We start from the raw sequence: 20,012 nt of genomic DNA, 5'->3' as shown, positions 1-20,012 counted from the left end.
GCATCCCCAAGCAGAGTTTCTCCAACTGCTGAGCTTGTGAATCACCTGCCTGCAGTTCTTCCAGCTGCCTTGTAAAAGCAGGTTTAGAGAAACCCTCTTTGGGAGGTTATAAAACTGACACTGCAACAAGAAATCAGCATCAACTTCCACCAGCCCTTTTTAACCATAGCTCAGCAGTGTTCCTGGGCTTGCCAGGAGAGTTGTACAGAACAGTGATGCAATGAGAAAGCTGTGAAGGATGAGAGTTACATTATTTTAAAAAGTAGAGAAAGTTTCCAGACTTTTTAAAAGAAGCTGGACACAAAGCATAAATGAATATGGAATAAACACCAACCTGCCCAATATGGGCCATCAGAAGGCATGATGTGGTATCCTTTAATTTGACAGTGATATGGAATAAAAACTGCAGTAGCTTAGGGGAGTAGGGGGGTGGGCAAGAGGTGTGACCTAATAGGTAGCTTTTCCCTTTTTAGGACCTTGGTTTCTTCACTGTAAAATAAAGGGGTTGGAGCATGTGATCACCTTGCTGCCTTCCTCCTTGAATGCTCTAACAAATTTGGATTGTCTCAGTGACAATTTCTAAATGAGGTATCAGAATTTACTTATTAGTTTTAAGGATAAAAGTTGAAAATATCAACTCTATAATAAGGTTTTTAAAAAGGACTGGTATAATATGTTTTGTTTGTTTACTTTAACAATGAAAATGACAGGACACACCCCAATCCTACTGAGGGGCTCTAGAATGAGAAATCAGTCATTTACGATGTCAGAGCTATAGCTCTGGCGGTAGCCCTTACCCCCAGGTAGTCTGCAGTCTACAGTTCTTTGCTCCAGGATGGATGTTTGATTCTTCTCTGTATGTATCCTTTATTTCACCACTGGAAACGCTCGGCATAAGAGAAGTGCTTGGTAAATGAATAGTAAATTGCACTGGATGGAATTGAAATCAACTTTGGAACTCTCTTTCCTAATAGATGACCCACTGCATTCCAAATTTGCCCCAAATATTTTAACCCATATGACCTGGCTATCAATCATGAGGTGGATTGGATGGGAAAAAGTGAGAGAAAGCTCTGATTTCCTGAAATACAGGTAGAAATGGAGCCTTAAGTGTCTTAGCACTTACCTAAGGTCTCTCTCTAGTAAGTAGTAGAATGAAATAAAAACCAGTCTGTCAGATTCTAAAACCTGTGGTTTTTCCTCACTTCCATAGTCAGATGAAGTCCAATGTTCTAAGGGCAAATCAAGTCTACAAAAGCGACTTGAAGATATCTAATGCTTGAGGGATCCTATAAATTGGGCTCTACATTAAAATGTAGAAGGACATTTGGCAGTACCAAAATGGTCTTGAGAACAGAACCTTGAAGTTCCAAAGAACTTTGTTGTCCACCCTCAATGTGGATAAAATGAGCCAGCCACCTCCATTACACATGTTCTACTCTAGAGGGAGACCAGATGTACAGCTGTCCCAATAGCTACGTATTAGGAACAACATCAACATACTGACCTGTAGACTCTATAAAATCCATTGGAATAATGGGGAAGGTGGCTCTTAGTGGGATGGGAAGAAAGCACTGCGTTAGGAAGGGATGAACAATGTTGGTTATGGTGAACAAGCATGCGGCACAGGGAAAAATCAATGTGGAAACTCTAAAGCTACAAGATCTAAACACCCTTCTCCTTGGCACTGAAATTTGACCTAGAACAGTATAGTGGTTTCAACATTTTTAAGTCACTGTGCTCCTTTTCAAATAAAATCTTTTTTTAACTACTTGATGAATATGCTTTAAATGAAACTTTATAGAATGATGGTAAACAGAAAACCAGTAAAAATAAAATCTTACTGGACCCCCAACACATAAAGCAGATACAAGCCAACCTGACTGAATCTAGGATGGGGAATCTGTAGCTCTCCCCACCTCATTCATTGCCTTCCTTGGAAACAGGCTTCACAGAACATAATATGAGAATTCCTGGTGAAAAAGTTGCAGCTCTACTTTAAAGTGAATTTTTCCATATCAAGACCTAATTTCCTTCTTGCCTAGCATTATAAAATTAGAGAGGCATTCTTTATAAAAGAAAACAAAACAAAACAAAAAGACAAAAAAACTATTGGCACCAATATGGAAAAACATCATATGTAAGGATGGACTAAGCCTTTTCTACTCACGCATTGAAAGGGGAAACATGAAATACTGTTCAAAACTTTTTTTTTCATCATTGCAAAATTCCTGGGGTTATTTTCTAATGGCCCATAGTTTAAAAGGTCTAAGGCAGATGTGACAGTGCCAGTTTGACTGAAGCCTACACACTGGAGAGAGGAGTCCCTTGGTATCCAGCCATCTCTCTTCCCAACATTCAACAGGAGGACAACGTAGAAAGCAATCTAGGAAAGTGTTGACAGAATTAATCAGGTTTCATTTTCAAGCTTTCTTTGGCTCCCTGGGCTAAGAAATAAGAAGACTCTGGCTGAAACAAATATACTTACAGATTTTCCCAGGAACACAGTTTTCCTGGGGAAATAAGACTAATGAAGGGAGAGGTACATTACATTGGATTTCTTCAAAGCCCACAGCCTAATCTTATGTGAGCTGCCTTATTTCTTTTAGACTGTAAGCATATGGCTTAGTGATTTTTGCATTGCTCAGATTGGACTGAGGAGAAACACTGGTGAGTACATCATAGCCATTGGACTGATGCCTTGCACATGAATGGCACTCATCTAATTTTCTCAGATCTGCCATTTATGGAATTTTATCTCTAATCCTCATCAGGCTAGACAACTTAGATATTATCCCTCCATTTTACAGACTAGGAATCCCAGCAGGAACAAGAAGGGATGCCTGCCCCCAAATGGCACACCTTGATTTTAAATTCAGAAATCTTCAACATCAAAGCCGGAGTTGCATCACTTCTCCAAGGCTGCTTTTCAAATCTTGGTCCTCCCTGGGCATGATGCAACATTATAAAATCACCTTGGGAGTTGTCAGGCTCTGGACGGAGACAAAACAAATTCTCTTCAAAGCAGACACTGAAGAGGTGTGCTGACCTTCACAGCTCATGAGGGAGGCAGCCAAGGCGGCTGGTGTGATCCCTTCTCAGGAGGGAAGAAACTGGCACCCTGACTTAAAACTGGAGGAGGCGGGGGGCATGAGCAGATTTCAATTTTAGGTAGTGATTCTGACCATTGTATTGAGTGGATTAGACAGGGAAGATACTAGAATTAGAGAAACCACCAAGGGGACTGCTGCCAGTTGTCCAGAGGAGATGAGGGCTGCAATGGAAGTGAGGAAGTGGGGTTCAAAAGAAGAAGAAGGCGGCGGACTTGGCCCAGTGGTTAGGGCGTCCGTCTACCACATGGGAGGTCCGAGGTTCAAATCCCGGGCCTCCTTGACCCGTGTGGAGCTGGCCCATGCGCAGTGCTGATGCGTGCAAGGAGTGCCCTGCCACGCAGGGGTGTCCCCCACGTAGGGGAGCCCCACGCGCAAGGAGTGCGCCCCATAAGGAGAACCGCCCAGCGCGAAAGAAAGTGCAGCCTGCCCAGGAATGGCGCCGCACACACAGAGAGCTGACACAAGATGACGCAACAAAAAGAAACACAGATTCCCATGCCGCTGACAACAACAGAAGTGGACAAAGAAGACGCAGCAAATAGACACAAGAGAACAGACAACCAGGGTGGGGGGGAGGGGAGAGAAATAAATAAATAAATAAATCTTTGAAAAAAAAACAAAAACAAAAGAAGAAGGCAGATTTGGGAGCAGCAGGCAAAAGATACAAGGGCCGTCAAGGAGCTCGCATCTAGCGAGAAGACGAGGAAATGGCTCATGACAACTTAAAGCAGCACGGTGCCTGGTGCTGCAAGGGGAGGTGCTGGGAAGCCCAAAGGAAGGTCCCCGAAGTCCTCCCGGGCTGGGGAAGGAAAGTCAAGGAAGTCACACGGTTAGGAGTGACGCTGAGCAGTCTTGCAAGTAAAGGGGACGAACTGGCCAAGTGAGAGGGGGCCCGCAGGATACCAAAACCGAGAAAGCAGAATCTGGATCCAGAGGCCAGGGAGACTGGATCAGGCCACAGGCGCTGGACGTGGAGCTCCAAGACGAGGCAATGAAGAGAGTGAGGCGCAAATGGGAGGCCAGGCAGGACTGAGCTCACCAGGGGCTCCTAAAGGAGTTCGTCTGTTATTCTAAAGGCAATAGGAAGGAACCCACGGCTTGGACAAGATTGTACCGAGGTGGGAAACTAAGGTCCAGAAAGGGCCAGCAGCAGTGCCCAGGGTCTCTCGTCGAAACGTGGCCACCGACTCTCCGGGCCACGCTCCTGCGGCATCCGCATCACCTGGCAGCTGGTCAGAAACGCAGAACCTCCCGGCCCGCCCCAGACCGGCTGAATCAGACTGAGCTCGCGCGCAAGATCCCCGGGCGGTTGGTAGGCGCTTTGGGGTTGAGAAGCCGCTCTGAAGTATGTGCACTGTCAGGCTCCCCGGGCCCCTGCCTGCTGTCAGATGTCTGCGTATCTGGGCTTCCTGCAAGTCAAGGGGGCAGGTGGGGGGCCGGGAGGAGGGGTAGGTGGGAGGGCATTTGTGCTCTCACTGACGGGATGCGTTTGCAGCTCCCTCCACTCTAGGCTCCGCCTCCACCCACCCAACAATTATCAGCTCCGGGTCAGGTGGAGCAGGAGCCTCCCCGATGGCCCCCCTTGTGGTTCAATGCACGTTTGATTAATCACGGTTTCCAGAGGCGCCTCATCAATCATCAGCTCGGGACACCCAGGAGAAGGAGGTCCTGCTGGGTGAACGCTGGGCGCCGAGAAGGACCGAGGTCCCTGGTCTCCGATAAGATGGGAGCGTGGAGTTGGGATGAAGAAGGTCGGGTCTAAGGAGCATTAGGCATTCTCAGGGCTGTTCTGGTTGGTAATTAAGTGACTCGTCTACTGGCGGACAGTCCTGGATGTTCCCCCAGGCATCTGTTAGTTCTTCGAAAACCACTACTGACAAAATGAGGTTTGCCCTTGGTACACAGATAATGAGACTGAGCTTGACAGGTGTGGCGCGATTAGAAAATTTCTACATGAAGCTCATTCTGCTAGCCACTCCACAGTAAACAGACTCATTAGAACTTGCAGGTCCCTGGAGGCAAAGCATGTTTGACATTATTAATTGGCTTTTCTGTATAAGGAGTCAAATAGATGAAAAGGTTTATCAAGCTGAAATAATTAATTTTGCCTGAATTCGCTGACAGTTCATTTCTCCTGTAAAAGACCATTTTAAGGTCCTTTTTTTTTTTCAAATTTCAAAGTTCAAAAGACATAATGGTGGCAAAAGTGAAGCTTTTTAGTAAATTATAATTAAAGGGAATTTAATTAACTTAGACCTGGGGAAGGGGGAAAAAAAGAATTGCTATCTGTGTCTATACAGAGGTCTAGATGGTTGAACATATCATGACTTAATAATGCATTAATTTTCATCTAATCAAAGTATAATAAAAGAGGTAATTATATGTTTAAAAATTACTGGGCTCCAATACTGGGATTTTTAAACACTTAATACTTACCCAGCTTCTTGTTAGCAAAGTTATAATTGTTGTTTTCAGATTCCACTTATTTAAAGATGGGGGTTCCTGGCAAAAGGTTAATTGAATAAATCGTTGTAAGAACCCGTGTTGAAACTGTGATGAACTACAAAGTTTGCATTCCTTGGCTGCAAAAGGCTTTTCCTCCCTTTTTTCTTTCTGTCTTCCCGTGTGTCTAAAAATAGCAAATTATTTCCAGCATTCTTTTATATGTGCTACTGGATGCTCCCACGCCCACTCTTTGCCACACAAAGCCAAAATCCAGTTCACATGAGATTCTGCAGTTTTTCCCTCCTCTTTCAAAATTTACCATTTCCCTCCCCAAGTGAGTCATTTTGTAGTTCCACCAAGAGACTTCTCAGCCTAAGACAATGGGCGATGAGATGACCAGTACCTTTCTCCTGGCTGAGACTCGGGGTGGGTGAAAAGAACTGTTCTCTCTCTGACCAGTCGTAATACAATGGGGTTTCGATTTCCGAACAGGCCAGTGTTTCTGGTCATGTCATCAAGAAAATTCTGAGACTTCCTTGAAATGTCCAAAAGGACATAGCTCTTTTGCAGCATAGAAGCATCTTACCACGTGGGTCAACATACTTATTTTGTAGTTCAGAGATGGTCCAATATTTCCCAAATCTCTCTGACCCTAGGGAAATAAAATCTGGTGGGGGAGGAGAAATGGGAGTAGAAGAATCATGGAGAGTGCTTCTTAAATATCTAAGGTTAGGTCTTGGACCAGTACCTACAGATTTTCACTGCAGGCTCAATGGCAGGCTCGGCTCCGGGCCTGGGATGACTGGCCTCCTGGAAACCTAATGACAGTGATCATTCCTTTCAGCTCCTCATTGATTTTTTTTATAATCCAGAAGTACCTGTTGATCAGGTCCAATTAAAGAGTGGGGGTGGTGAAGGTGTCTCTATGGTGATTCTCCATCCTTAGTAGGAGGCAAGAGCTTGGTCCCGTGAAACCATTTTTATCATTCCTTCAAGCTAGGTCTTGCAAAAGCAACCTAATTCAGATCAGAATCAATGCAGAGAAACACATACCCTTAGTGACGTATTTTAAAAACCACAATGTCACATAAGCTCTTTCCCAAGATAGCCTTAGGTATACTCTTCCTAGCGAGGAAGGGGACGTGGAGAAAAAGCTGGTGTTACAGAGTGCCTACTTTCATAAGAGAAGGTTAGCCCCATATTAAAGATGAGAAAACTGAGTCTCAGACAGAGGAAGAAAGTGATCTGAGGCATTTCTTAGGCAACAGCAAAACTGGTCTGGTTGACCCAAAGCCCTTGTAATTTCCATTAGAAAAGAGTAACCCAAAAAGTAGCAGACATCAAATTCCCAAACCATAAATACTTGTAACATTTACCAGAGAGTTAACATTTGGGGTAAGAAATGTCATAACCCAAAAAGCAAATATCTGCTTCCTTGCACAGAGGAATACTTGAAAAGATGTATTAAAAAATAAAATAAAATCCTGTGAAACTCAAGATCTTCCAGTCCTCGTCTCCCACCCCCCTACACACACACACACAAACTTACTGTTCTTCATATTCCCACTCCTGTTTCCTTAGATTAGTTCCTTAATTAACTATATATTAATGTCCAGGGGCTGGTATGATTAAATAAAGAATAAGTCATGACTGGGGCGGGCAAAGGGAGGAGGTTGTATGTTGCAAGATTCGGCGTTTGAGCTGTCATCACTCACCAGCATGTTTTCTTCTGAAGTCAATACGTTGTTCCATTTCAAACATGCTTAAAGAAAACAGGAATTGATTTATTTGCAATTCTGAACTACTTGTCAAATGGTAATGATCACTGCCCAGTAAAACACAGGCTGAAAACATGTCATGCAATGCTTAGTCACTCTCTTGCTGGAACTAATAATTCTTCTCTTTTTCTCTCATTTTCTCATTCTATATTCCCTGTCTTTTTTTCTTTCTTTCTATGACTCTGCCTGCAAAGACTTAGCAACCCAGAAGGGGCCTTAGTGTGGTCAGTTCAGAAGACTCCAGAGAAAGCCTGAAGCTACCCAGCACCTCCCTTTCATTCATTAACCCACCAGGGGCCAAGACTAATTAGATCAGCCTGCTCATTTTGAGCTGATAATTGATTTAAATAGGTTGCTCATTTAAAATAGAAGAAAAGCCTGCTAAACATTTGGTGCTTGGATTTTTTTTCTTCTTTCCCTACAACTTTCAATTGCTTGTGCAATGTAGCAGAAAATGTAGAGGTCTCCCTTTTCTTTTCTCTCTCTTTTTTAAAAGGGGCCATAAAATTAATTACAATAAGTAGGCACTGGGCAGGGGCACGGGGTTAACTGATGGTTCTAATGAGCAGCCGAGCTTTGGGAAAGCCGGGCCACTCATGCTGTTTGTTGGCTGCAAGGGGGCTGTGGCTTCCAAGATGAGCCCTGCCTGAAAAAGTCCCTCGTTCTGAATCTGTCATCCTGGCAACCAAAGTAGGTTTGCTAAGCTTCAAACAAAAGGAAACTTCCTTTCCAAAGGTGGGAACATTCTGGAACTGTCTCTTTACCATTAAGCGAGAAAGGACTTTCCAGAGGCCATTTCAAGGTACCCCTTGCTCCCGTCCCCCTGGCTTTTACCCAATTTGGGAGCGGGAAAGTAGTGAGGGGAGGACTCGGCCCCAGTCTGCATATTTGGAAGACCTCCCCCTTCTCAAAGGGTCTTTCATGACCTGTCCTGCACCATCTTGATTTATTTCAAGTGTGGATCAAAAAAGTTTAGACTGGGCTCCTCTTGGGAAACTAAATTGTCCTGCTGGTTTATACTGTTCAGCTGACTGTAACCCTTTGACACAATGAAAAGAGCTTTTGTCTGCAGCCTGGGGGGAGGGGGCGAGGCTAGGAGGTGGCAGCAACCCTTGTCATTTTGCATTATAAAATTTCCTGCAGTGTTTCCTGTCACCGGGAGAAGGCAGTGCAGGACCCGCTGAGGCATGTTGCAAATTCTCTAAGGGTAAAGAAAATTACAGGAAATAGAAGAGGTCCCCCCCGCAAGTTGCACAGGCTGTACTGCAGAAGTTCCAGCGTTCCAGCTTCAGGAAGGAACCTGAGCCGTGAGGGAGGAGCATGCGCTTTGGAATGGAGCAGACAAACCTGGCTTTCCAGGTGGCTCAGTCACTTTCAGGCTGGGTGTGAGTCAGCTACTCTCTCTAAAATTCATTCTCTGAATCTGTAAAATGGAGACACTGAAGTCTAATGTGGAAATGTATCATAAGGATTCCAGATAATGTATGTAAAGAGCCTGACACAGAACCTGGCTCCAACAAACGCCCAATCAATAGCATCTCTAAGACAAGACGAGTTTCCTAACAACCGAGAAAGATCCTTCGTCCCGTTTTGTGGCCTGAAACTAGGCTGTCAGGAGGAAGGTGATCGTGATCCTGCACACACGCTCTCTTCACGGACCTGGGAGCCGGGCACGTGCGCAAAGCCCCACACCAGGGGACCCCACCAATGATGCCTTCTTGAAATTCTTCAGCTCTGAACCCCGGGGCCCGCATTTCCATTTTGCCCTGGGTCCCAGGGATGACGGAGCCTGTTCTGACTGCACCTTCCCCTTGGCAATTGCACTCAGCCATTCTCGGTGTCTTGAAGGGCCCATTTACATGGGGTCACGTCTGTGTTGGTGGCACAATGCTTTCACAGTCATAAATCACATTCTTTCTGCCTCTTCAACAAATTAGAACCAGAGATATAGGCTCTCAGTTCCTGTAGGCCCAGGGCCCGATTGCCTGGAAAAACTATTCAAGAGCACTTGCTAGTGGCTGAAGGTCAGTATCGCACCTTTCCAGTCCCATTGGTGGGCCTATTTGAAAGAGTTCATGCCTTTCAAACAGAGGATGGGGTCCCGTGCCAGGAGACGACGACAAGAAGCACGGAGCATCTCTTTGGTTATTCAGCGTTCAAGTGGCAGATCATTTTCGCCATTAATGACATACGAATTTTCTCCCAGGTAATTTTTTTCAAAGCAACCATTTGTGAAATATATGGAGAAAACACTGCCGATTACCAATCCTAATGACAGAGACACTGAAGGTAAATAGGACGAATATTTATGGGATACCTGATTGCCTAAATGAGTTCCCTAAGGTATGAATAATTGAATGGGGGTGTGCTAATTAATTGGGAAGAGCCAGTAGGTAACACCATTTTATTTACATTAGCCTCATTTTATTCCATTTCTTAGAATTTTTACGGTTCCCAGTTATTTCCTATGCTTCAGTAAAGTTGAGGGTTATTGAGAGAATTTTAATAGAAAGCATGATTCTTAATTTCAATAAATGCATAAACCAAGGTAAAATATGTAATGACAGTTCTTAGAACAGAGTAACTTGAGTTTCCCTAAAAAACAAAAGCAAAACAAAAATCCCACTGTCATTCATTGGTACCTATACACCGGTCTTTTACATGCATCTCCTCATTTAAACCTGATACCAACATATATGAAGTGAGATATCATAAAATTATCTTCATTTTACAGAGGAGAAACCTTAGAATCTCAAGAGTTAAATGAGTTGCTCGTGGTTTTTAGCATCAAATATTGGGACATAGATTCATATTTAGTCTACTTAAAATTTGGTTCTCCAGCAAGAGAATCCAATCTTTTACCTCAACTAGAATATTTATTAAACACAGTGCTTTCCCTTTGATGTTGCAAACATGATCCACCTGGATTTTAACTGTTCTCCTCAAATAAGTCAGTCAAGTCAAAACCACCACTTATTCTTGTTCAACTAAGATTGGGCAGCAATCTCCCAAGTAGGATGTGTGCAGCCCATTTCGTACACAGGATAATCCACTGGAGTACACAAAGAAAAGCTAGCAAACACTATTTAAATTATTCATTATACTATGAATATATAATATATATTTGTGTATATTCCAAAAATATGTAACATATTAATATCATTAAAAAGTACATATTTCATAACTTAAAAATATTTATCTTAAGATTCGTGCCCCCCAATTTTTTATCGACAGAAGTGTTCATAAGAAAAGAAGACTATTAAAATAGTAGATCTCTCAAGATGTATTCACCAAAGAAAGAGACCTAGTAGTTCTTGCAAAAATTGAAGCTAGATTTCAATTCAGTCTTGAATTTAAGGTTTAACAACCCTGGAAATGGGTTGGAGCTGAAGTTCAACTATACTATTTTGAGCTGGATATATTTACTAGAGTGACTCTGAGTATTTCCCAAAGATACATGTAAGTGTGTTTTCAGAGTAGGTTCAGCTTTTCAAAGTATTTTCACCATTATTATTACACTTAGAATCCATTTCTAAACCAGTTTTTTGAGCATGGTTGAGAGGACCAATACAAAACTGCAGCTCTAATAAATATGGCTCTATTATTATCCTCATTTTATAGATGAGGAAACCGAAGGTTAGAAAATTTAAATAAATAACTTACCCAATTGTCCCTCATTAGTAGTTGGCAGAATCGTGATTCACATCCAGGTTCAGAGGCCAGAGCCTGAACTCTTAACCATGACGTTATCCTGCCTAAGAGCATCTGTGCTCCATAAGGGAAGGCTATGACAGCATGTCCTAGAGATAAAATTGCTCACGTTAGCAAAAGGAAAACCAAATTGTGAACAGCAGTATTGGTGTACACCTTTGCTCAAGAATGCGAATGTGGGAAGTGGACTTGGCCCAGTGGTTAGGGCGTCCGTCTACCACATGGGAGGTCCGTGGTTCAAACCCTGGGCCTCCTTGAACTGAGTGGAGCTGGCCCATGTGCAGTGCTGATGCGCGCAAGGAGTGCCCTGCCACGCAGAGGTGTTCCCCATGTAGGGGAGCCCCACGCGCAAGGAGTGCGCCCTGTAAGGACAGCTGCCTAGCGCGAAAGAAAGTGCAGCCTGCCCAGGATGGTGCCCCACACATGGAGCACTGACACAACAAGATGATGCAACAAAAAGGAACACAGATTCCCGTGGGGCTGACAACAACAGAAGCGGACAAAGAAGAACACACAGCAAAATAGACACAGAGAACAGACAACTGGGGTGGGGGAGGGGAGAGGAGATAAATAAACAAATAAATCTTTTAAAAAAAAAAAGAATGCGAATGTATGCTTTTTTTTGTTGTTGGCAAAAATTCTAATTAATACGTATCCTATGTGTTTGATGGGAAATACCCTGCATTCCTGTATGAGCAGAGACAATTTAAACCAAGAAGACAATAGCGATAAAAATATCACTTCTTACAACATGGAGCCAACATTCAAGTCTGTCAAAAAAAACAAAAAAAAAAACAAGCAAAAAAACATAAAACACAAAAACCAGGGGACAACTTAATACAACCAAAAGGGGAAGTGAAATTTCAGAAACCAGGAATGGACCTGATTCTTCCGATTGAAACAAAGCTAAACACAGTCCAGTGTGACGGCTGGAATTCCAGAATACGTTAAGGACAAAATCAAAACTCTTGAGTAGGATTTTCCTTCCCTCCTTGCCTCTCTCTCTTCCTTCTAATATAAAAGAGGTTATGAGGATTACGTAAGTTAGGTCATCAATTCTAGAACTCTTGGTCAGGAATAATAGCATGGAGGAAACTCACAGAAGGAAGAGAACCTTTATGTAAAGGTAGTTAATAGGTGGGCTGGTCAGAATTTTAGATTTGAATCTACCAAAGGAAGCTCGGTGAAGCATGTGGATGTGAGAGCCAGCCTTCGAGATGGACCCCCAGGAGCCTCACCTTCCAGTCTTCCCTCCCTTGTGGAGTTCTTTCTCATGTTAAGTCACGGTTGGCCTGTGTGGCCAAAAGAATATGGGGGAAGTGATGGTTTGACTTCTTAGGTAGGTACCAAAAGCATTGCTGCTTCCACCTTTCTTTCTTGGGAGATGCCTTTCACTCTTTTGAAGCCCATGGAAGCCTCCCACCAACAGCCAGTACCAACTTGTCAGCCACATGAAGGAGTGTGGTAAATTGAGACTTTGGTGGACCCCAGAAGACGATCATGTTCTTAGAGCTAATCCACTGCTGTTGTAGGTGGGTCCTTTTGATTAGATTGCTTCAATTAAAGTCCCCTTATAGATTACTTCAGCAAGGCATGACCCAGGGTGGGTCTTAATCCTCTTACTAGAGTCTTTTATAAATAGGATGAAAACAGAAAGACACACAGAGAGAAACCCCCCACAGAAGCACAGAGAAAGAAGACCACAGAAGCTCAGAGAGGAACCTACAGAAGCTGAGAGAAAAAGCCACAGATGGAGCAGCCAGAAGCTGAAAGCAACAGAGCCTGGAGGAGAAGGCGGAAACCAGTAGTCACCACCATGTGCCTTCCCAAGTGACAGAGGTATCCAGGATCACCTGCAGCTGGCCTTCAGGAACAGAGCTTCACCTGTTGATACCTTGATTTGGTCACTTTTCTCAGTCTCAAAACTGTATGCTTGTAAGTCAATAAACCTCCATTGTAAAAGCCAACCTGTTTCTGGCATATTGCTCTGGATACTTCCAGCAAACTAAACCAGGGAGCTGGCCTGGAAGTGGATCCTCCAACCCCAGTCAAGCCTTCAGAGTCCTTTAGTCCCAGCAGGACTGTCCAGCCATGCCCCTCCTAAATTTCTAACCCAGAAACCGTGAGAGATAATACATGGCTGTTGGTTTAAGCTGTTAAGTGTGAGTCAGATTGGTTGTGCAGCATTAGATAAGCTAATACAAATTTCAGTAAACTTGGAAATTTGGCCAGAAATACAAAGGATCTGAAGTCACCACTGAGTTACAAGGGAAGGCAACCAGGTTACCTGGCAGAGGGCTGTTTGGCACTAGATTTAAGGCTTATGGAACTTTGGCCCTGGAGCAAATTAATGAAGTCAGGAGTGTCTTCTGAAGACTGGAGAGGAGACCTTCTCATTCAAAACCAAAGTCAGCACTTAATAAAGGTCTGAACTAAGAAAGGAATGACTGAATTAATATAAAGCAAACTGAAAAGGGTTTTGTTTTTCACCTTGGAAAGTGGTAGATTATCAAGTTAAAGAAAAGCCAGAAAGGGGAAGGCAGAAAGTTAAGGAATATAGAAGATCTCTAGGAACATTTTAGTTTTAACAATCAAGCATTTCTCCAAGTCTATGTTCTTCGGACCAGAGTAATAATAATAAAGCCAGTTCTATTGCTTCACAGAGTGAAGATTTCTAAGATAGAGGGGAGGCAGAGCTAATTGAAAGTGTCAGAATGAAATAAATGCATCTCTCAAGGATAGGATGCAGAAAGCTCAAGCTTTCTCCTGTGGGGAAGAGAGAGTCCCCAAAGATGAATTACCGGGGTAAGGGTACAAGGACCTAAACTAAGACCTATGTGTGAAGCAGCTAGGTGTGAACGGATGGGAGGCTAGGTGAAACTACCTAACAGCAACACAGCAATAACAATATTGGCTAGCATGTATTGAACATTTACGATGTGGACAGGCACTGTTCCAAACCCTTTAGAAGTATAAACACATGCCGTCAATCTAATTCATTTCGGCAATAATCCAAATACCTGTTAGTTCACCTTTATGGCTTCCTTCCTTTTAGCTCCAAAAGCATTTCAGTATTAAAGAACAGCTCTCTTCTAAGAGAAAAGGCTCCTCTGATCACCATTATATGCATGCCTACTGTGTGCCAGGATGTGTGCCTTATGGTTTACACACCAGAATCTCTGTGTGCAATTGTACAGGTTGTGTACTGCTAGGTACATAGACCCCATCCCACACATTAGCACACTTCATCCTCCTAAAAACCCGTGTCCGAATGAGTCTCTTCATTTCACAGAATAGCAAAGTTTGGCTCAGAAAGGTGAACTCACTTAACCTGATCTCATAGGTTATAAACAGCTGGATGGTTCTTTGCTCACACAGTGTAGCCTATTTCCATGCATGTGGCTTCTTCTAGCTGATGGTCAGCAGGGATGACTTGGTGCTTCTCTACGTAGCCCATTTCTCAGTGTGGTCCACTACAATTCAGTGGCTGTGCTGGTTTGAGTCTTTTATGGACCCCAGAAAATCATGTTCTTAAAGAGAAACCATTCCTGGATCTGTAAACCTATTGCAGACAGAACCTTTTGATTAGATCACTTCAGTTAAGGGCCTTTGTTTAGACTATGGAACCCAGTAATCCCAGTAATTCTAGGACTGAAATCCTTTATAAGTAGAGGACTAAAAAGCTACAGACACACAGCAAAAAAAGTGCAGAGACAGAAAGAAGCCAGGAGAGATGAGCTGACACTATCTTTATGCCCTACTATGTGCCTGATCGCACACAGCTGAGCTAAGGGAGAAAGTGAGCCTGGAGGAGAAGGCAGAGACCAGCAGAGTCACCACTGCATCTTGCCACATGGCAGGAGCCTAGGATCACCAGCAGCCAACCTTTGGTGAGACAGCATTTCTGATGATGCCTTGATTTGGACATTTTCACAGCTTCAGAACTGTAAGCTTTTAACCTAATAAATTCCCATTGTAAAAGTCAACCCATTTCTGGCATATTGCTGCCAGCAGCTTTTAGTAGACTAAAACAGTGGCTTAACCAAGATTATTTCCACATGGCTGGTTTAGAGGTTAAAAGTAGAAGCTACAAGACCTTGAGTGAGGCCTTGGCTTGGTAGTCCAAGAACATTATTTCAGCTGCATTCTATTGGTCAAAGCAAGTTATAGGTCACCCAAGAATCAAAGAAAGGGGAACTAGACATCACTTCTAAATGGAAGGGGTTGTATGTGTGTACAGGGGAGAGAAGAATTGTGGTGGTTGTCTTCAGAAATGATCTATTATAGAACATCACCACTTCACATCTCTCCCACATGCAAAATGGACTCATCCCCCCTCAAAGGTCTCTTTTCATTATGGCAGCAACTCAGAATTCAGATATGTTTGTATGCATCAGGTTCAGAGTAGATAAAGCTTCTTGGTGCAACAGCTCCTGATTTGGAGTATTTCAAATGAAAAGACAAGTTATCTGCCCTCAAATACTCAACATAGATTGGCTAAAAGCAGGAAACGCTCTTATCCAAAAGGGGGGAGGTAAAGGGAATATTTAGTCTCTAACTAGTCCGTAGCAATTTTGAAATCCAGCTGGGCACATTTGTGAATTTCCCAACACTGGAGACAGGGAATATTTCTTGATTAAGTTCCAGGTCTTCCCCCTGAAAGTGGTTCCCTGATCTCTTTGGGCTCTTAGCCTCATCCTTATAAGAAATAGCCCATATTTTCAGCTCTCTCAGCCTGCTCGATGAGAGATATTTGATAGTTTGAGGTCCAGATGCCCCTTTTCATTATGAGCTGTTTCTGTCCCTTTAAGTGCAAGCTGATGATATTAACATTATTATAATTCTCTTAAAATTTCTGTGGGTTTACTGTGAATCTTATTGGGTTTATTCCTTGCCTCAAAACCACACCCATAGTTCATTTTGAGGCAGAGCTCTCTGCTGAAAGACATTGCCTTAGGATTTTTGATGCTCTTATATATAAAAATATATTTAAAGGTACTTAGATTACATAAATGTCACATTAAAAATATAGGGGATTCCCATATGCCCCCCTACTTACCTGTCCCACACTTTCCCACATTAACAACATCCTTCATTAGAAGGTACATTTGTTACAATTGATGAACATATTTTGGAGTATTGCCACTAAGCATGGATTATAGTTTGCATTGTAGTTTACACTCTCTCCCACACAATTTTGTATGTTTTGACAAAGCATACAATTGGAAAACAATTTTACATGCAAATAATATTCAGAAAAGGCCAGGAGTAGCTATACTAATATTGGACAAAATAGACTTTAAATACAAATCTATTGTAAGGGACAAAGGATACTATATAATAATAAAAGGGGTAATCCACCAGGAAGAAAGAACAATTATAAACATTTGTGCACCTAACCAGGACACCTCAAAATACATGAGTCCAACAGCTGAGAAATAGATGCCTCTACAATTATAGTGGGGGGCTTTAACACATCATTGTCATGATTAGACAGAACATTTCAACAGAGGACCAATAAAGAAACAGAGAACTTGAATGACACATTAGAAGATATGGACCTAATGGACATATACAGAGCATTATACAAAAATACAGTGGGATATACATTCTTCTCTTCTCACGTGCACATGGACTACTCTCCAGGATAGACCACATGCTAGGCTACAGAACAACTCTCAATAAATTCATAAAGATTGATATTATACAAAGTAATTTCTCTGACCACAATGGAATGAACCTGGAAACCAGTAAGGGGCAAAGAAGCATATTAGGCACAAAGATATGGGTGTTAAACAATACACTCTTAGACAACCGCTGGGTCAAGAAGGAAATTGCAAAAGAAATCAGTAACTACCTTGAAACAAATTAAAATGACAACACAGTATATCAAAACATATAGGATGCAGCAAAAGCAGTGCTGAGAGGGAAATTCATAGCCACAAATGCCTACATTCAAAAAAGAAGAGCTAAAATCAAAGACTTATAGCACACCTGCAGGAATTAGAAAAAGAACAGCAAACTAACCCCAAAGGAAGTATAAAGAAGGAAATAACAAAGATTAGAGCAGAGCTAAATGAAATTGAAAATAAGAAAGCACTAGAAAAAAATAAAACCAAAGCTGGTTCTCTGAAAAAATTAATAAAATTGACAAAGCATTAGCTAGACAAACAAAGAAAAAGGAGAGAAGATGCAAATACATAAAATTAGAAACAAGGAAAGGGATATCACAACTGACCCCACAGAAATAAAGATTATCATAAGAGGATACTTTGAAAAATTGTATACCAAAAAGATGGATAATTTAGAGAAATGGACAAATCCTAGAAACACACAAGCAGCCTACATTGACGAAAAGAAGAAATTGATGAACTCAATATACCAATCACAATAACAAGATTGAATTAGTCATAGATGCTCTTTTGTCTAGCCAAAAGCACCACCTAAAATCTTTTGGCGGTCTTAACAAAAAGTCTTTTAGCTGCACCCTTGATTTACCTTTGACTGTGGGGCCATATTTTAGTGGCAATACTCTAGATTTTTTATTTGCCCTGAGGCTACTTTGAGAATCTTTTGCCCTGGGTCCTCTATATTTTGTCTGAATTTTTCTTGAAAACTGTATGGTTCATTTTCTTTTTTTTCTTTTTTCCCCCTTCCCTCCTTCCCCACCCTGCTGTTTTTGCTGTGTCCATTTGCTGTGTGATCTTTTGTGTCTATTTCTCTTTTTGTCTTCTCTTCTCTTTTCTCCTCTAGGATTCACCAGGATTCGATCCTAGGGACCTAATGATATGGAGAGAGTTTCCCTGTCACTTCCTCCATCTCAGTTCCTGGTTTCTGTTGTGCCTTGCGTTGGCTCTCTCCTTCGCCTCTCTTTTGTTGCATCATCAGCTTGCTGCATGACTCATTGCTCAGGCCCTTGGCTTGCCGTGTGAGTACTGGCTCACTGTGCAGTCAAGCCTTTACCAGGAGGCCCCAGGGATCGAACCCAGATGCTCCCATATGGGAGGTGGAAATCACTTGAGCCACATCTGCTTCCTGTCATTTTTTTTTTTAGCCCAAGTTTCTTTTGCAACACTATATTATATACTCCTAAAAGAAGTCAGCTGACACTTTGAACCATCTGCCTGGAAATATTCTTAACTCGATCCACAAGTTTACTAAGTAATTTCCCAAGCTACCTGAGGTGGCAGTTTTGTTCATTGTTCTTCCACTATATAACATTGGCCCCTCTTTTTTCCAGTCTTCAATAGCAACGCCCACATTAAATATTCAACATTCTTCCAACTTCACAAACAGCCTCACTGCTGCTTTCATGCAGTCTCCTTGCTGCCCTTCCAGGTTCCTCCTGACATTTTGTCTGAAAGCCGACATCGCATTTTGAGGTTTCTGTTCTGACAACACCCACTTTGGAAACAAATCTCCATTTCAGTTATATACATTCTAGATTCTAAACCTTTGTGGATTATAAATTTGGGGTATGTCTTGTTCCACTTTGTGATGTATTTTAAAAATTGGTTTAGAAGTCTTTTACCATGCAGAAGTTTTCAACGATAATGTAATGAAATTTATCAATTTTTCTATGATACATAATTTTTGTCTTATTTTAGAAATATTTTACTGCGAGATCTCACAAAGATATTCTCCTATACCTTTTAAAATTTTTCAACTTTGCCTTTTCACATTTAGATCTTCAATACATCTGGAATTTATTCTTTGTGTATGGTATGAGGTAGGGATTTAATTTTTCCCATATGAATTACCACTTACAACAGGATTATTTATTAAATAGTTCATCCTTCCTCCCATGCCTGATTCTAGGTGCATTCAACTTAGAGAGCACAGATGAGTTCACAAAAACTGATTCCTTGTAAAACAGAATTTTCCCTTGACAATATAAAATAGTAATCAAATTGTACTATGTAAGGACTGAAATAGAAGTGGGATATTCTATAGTCCAATGTTTCTTATCCTTTTGATGCAAGAGGTTAACCTTTAGATATTAAACTGGACTTCTCTTTAAAAGAAAAAAATGCACGGACATGATAAAGGTTACATGTCATTTCAAGGGTTCATACACCAATTGAAGCCTCCCCCACCTTAATCTAGACTGCGTAAATTGAGTGATGGCAGAATATTAATGAAGACTCTGAGGTACTGTGTGTCAGAGGCAGAAGGAGAATCCAGGGGTCTGGTGCTGTTGGCCCTGGGCCATTCCACAGGTATCGTTAGCGCAGAACCATTAAAGTAGAGCAGAAAAACACTACATGCCACAAAGAGTCAAGGGATTGGTGCCAAAGCATCCAAAAGTATGAGTTTGGTTACTGATCCAAACCCATCAGTTAAGGTGCAAATGACAGATGGAACTGTGTAGTTGTAAAAAAGAAATTAAATTTGGGAGAAGGAATTAACTCTAATTTGTTTATCAAGTTCTGTTCCCTATTTAGCCATGAGGCCTCTAGTAGCAAGTTATTTCCAAATTGATTTATGGTTTTGGCACCCTATAAATAATCCTTGGAAGACCTAATTTGTTTGTTATATGCAAATTACCTAGGTGAGCTTATTAAAGATAAGGTTGGACTGGTATCAAATGTAATACAGGACAAGTCAAGAAGGATTAAGGTGTTTTGTGATTGATTGAGCCAGGAAGTAGAAAGTCAGCAATAAGACAGATTGATGTGTTCAGCAGGACACTTTGAATCAAGAGCCATCACATACAAAATAGGAAGCTCAGTTAATAAATTATCCAAAAAAAGAACAATCTGACTTTGGAGGGATAAAATGACAGGAATTTGGTCCTGGAGATTAAAGAACTTTGGAGTTACAGTATTTTCCCTTTGAAGATGGCGAAGATAAAAGGCTATGGAAAAGGAGCAGATGTAGCTCAAGTGGTTGAGTGCCTGCTTTCCATGTACAAGGTTCTAGGTTCAATCCCCAGTACCTCCTAAAAAAAAAAAAAGCTATGGAA

The sequence above is a fragment of the Dasypus novemcinctus genome, chromosome 7 (assembly GCF_030445035.2).
Source record: "Dasypus novemcinctus isolate mDasNov1 chromosome 7, mDasNov1.1.hap2, whole genome shotgun sequence".
NCBI classification, from domain to species: domain Eukaryota; kingdom Metazoa; phylum Chordata; class Mammalia; order Cingulata; family Dasypodidae; genus Dasypus; species Dasypus novemcinctus.
Note: the sequence above shows the minus strand (reverse complement) of the source record.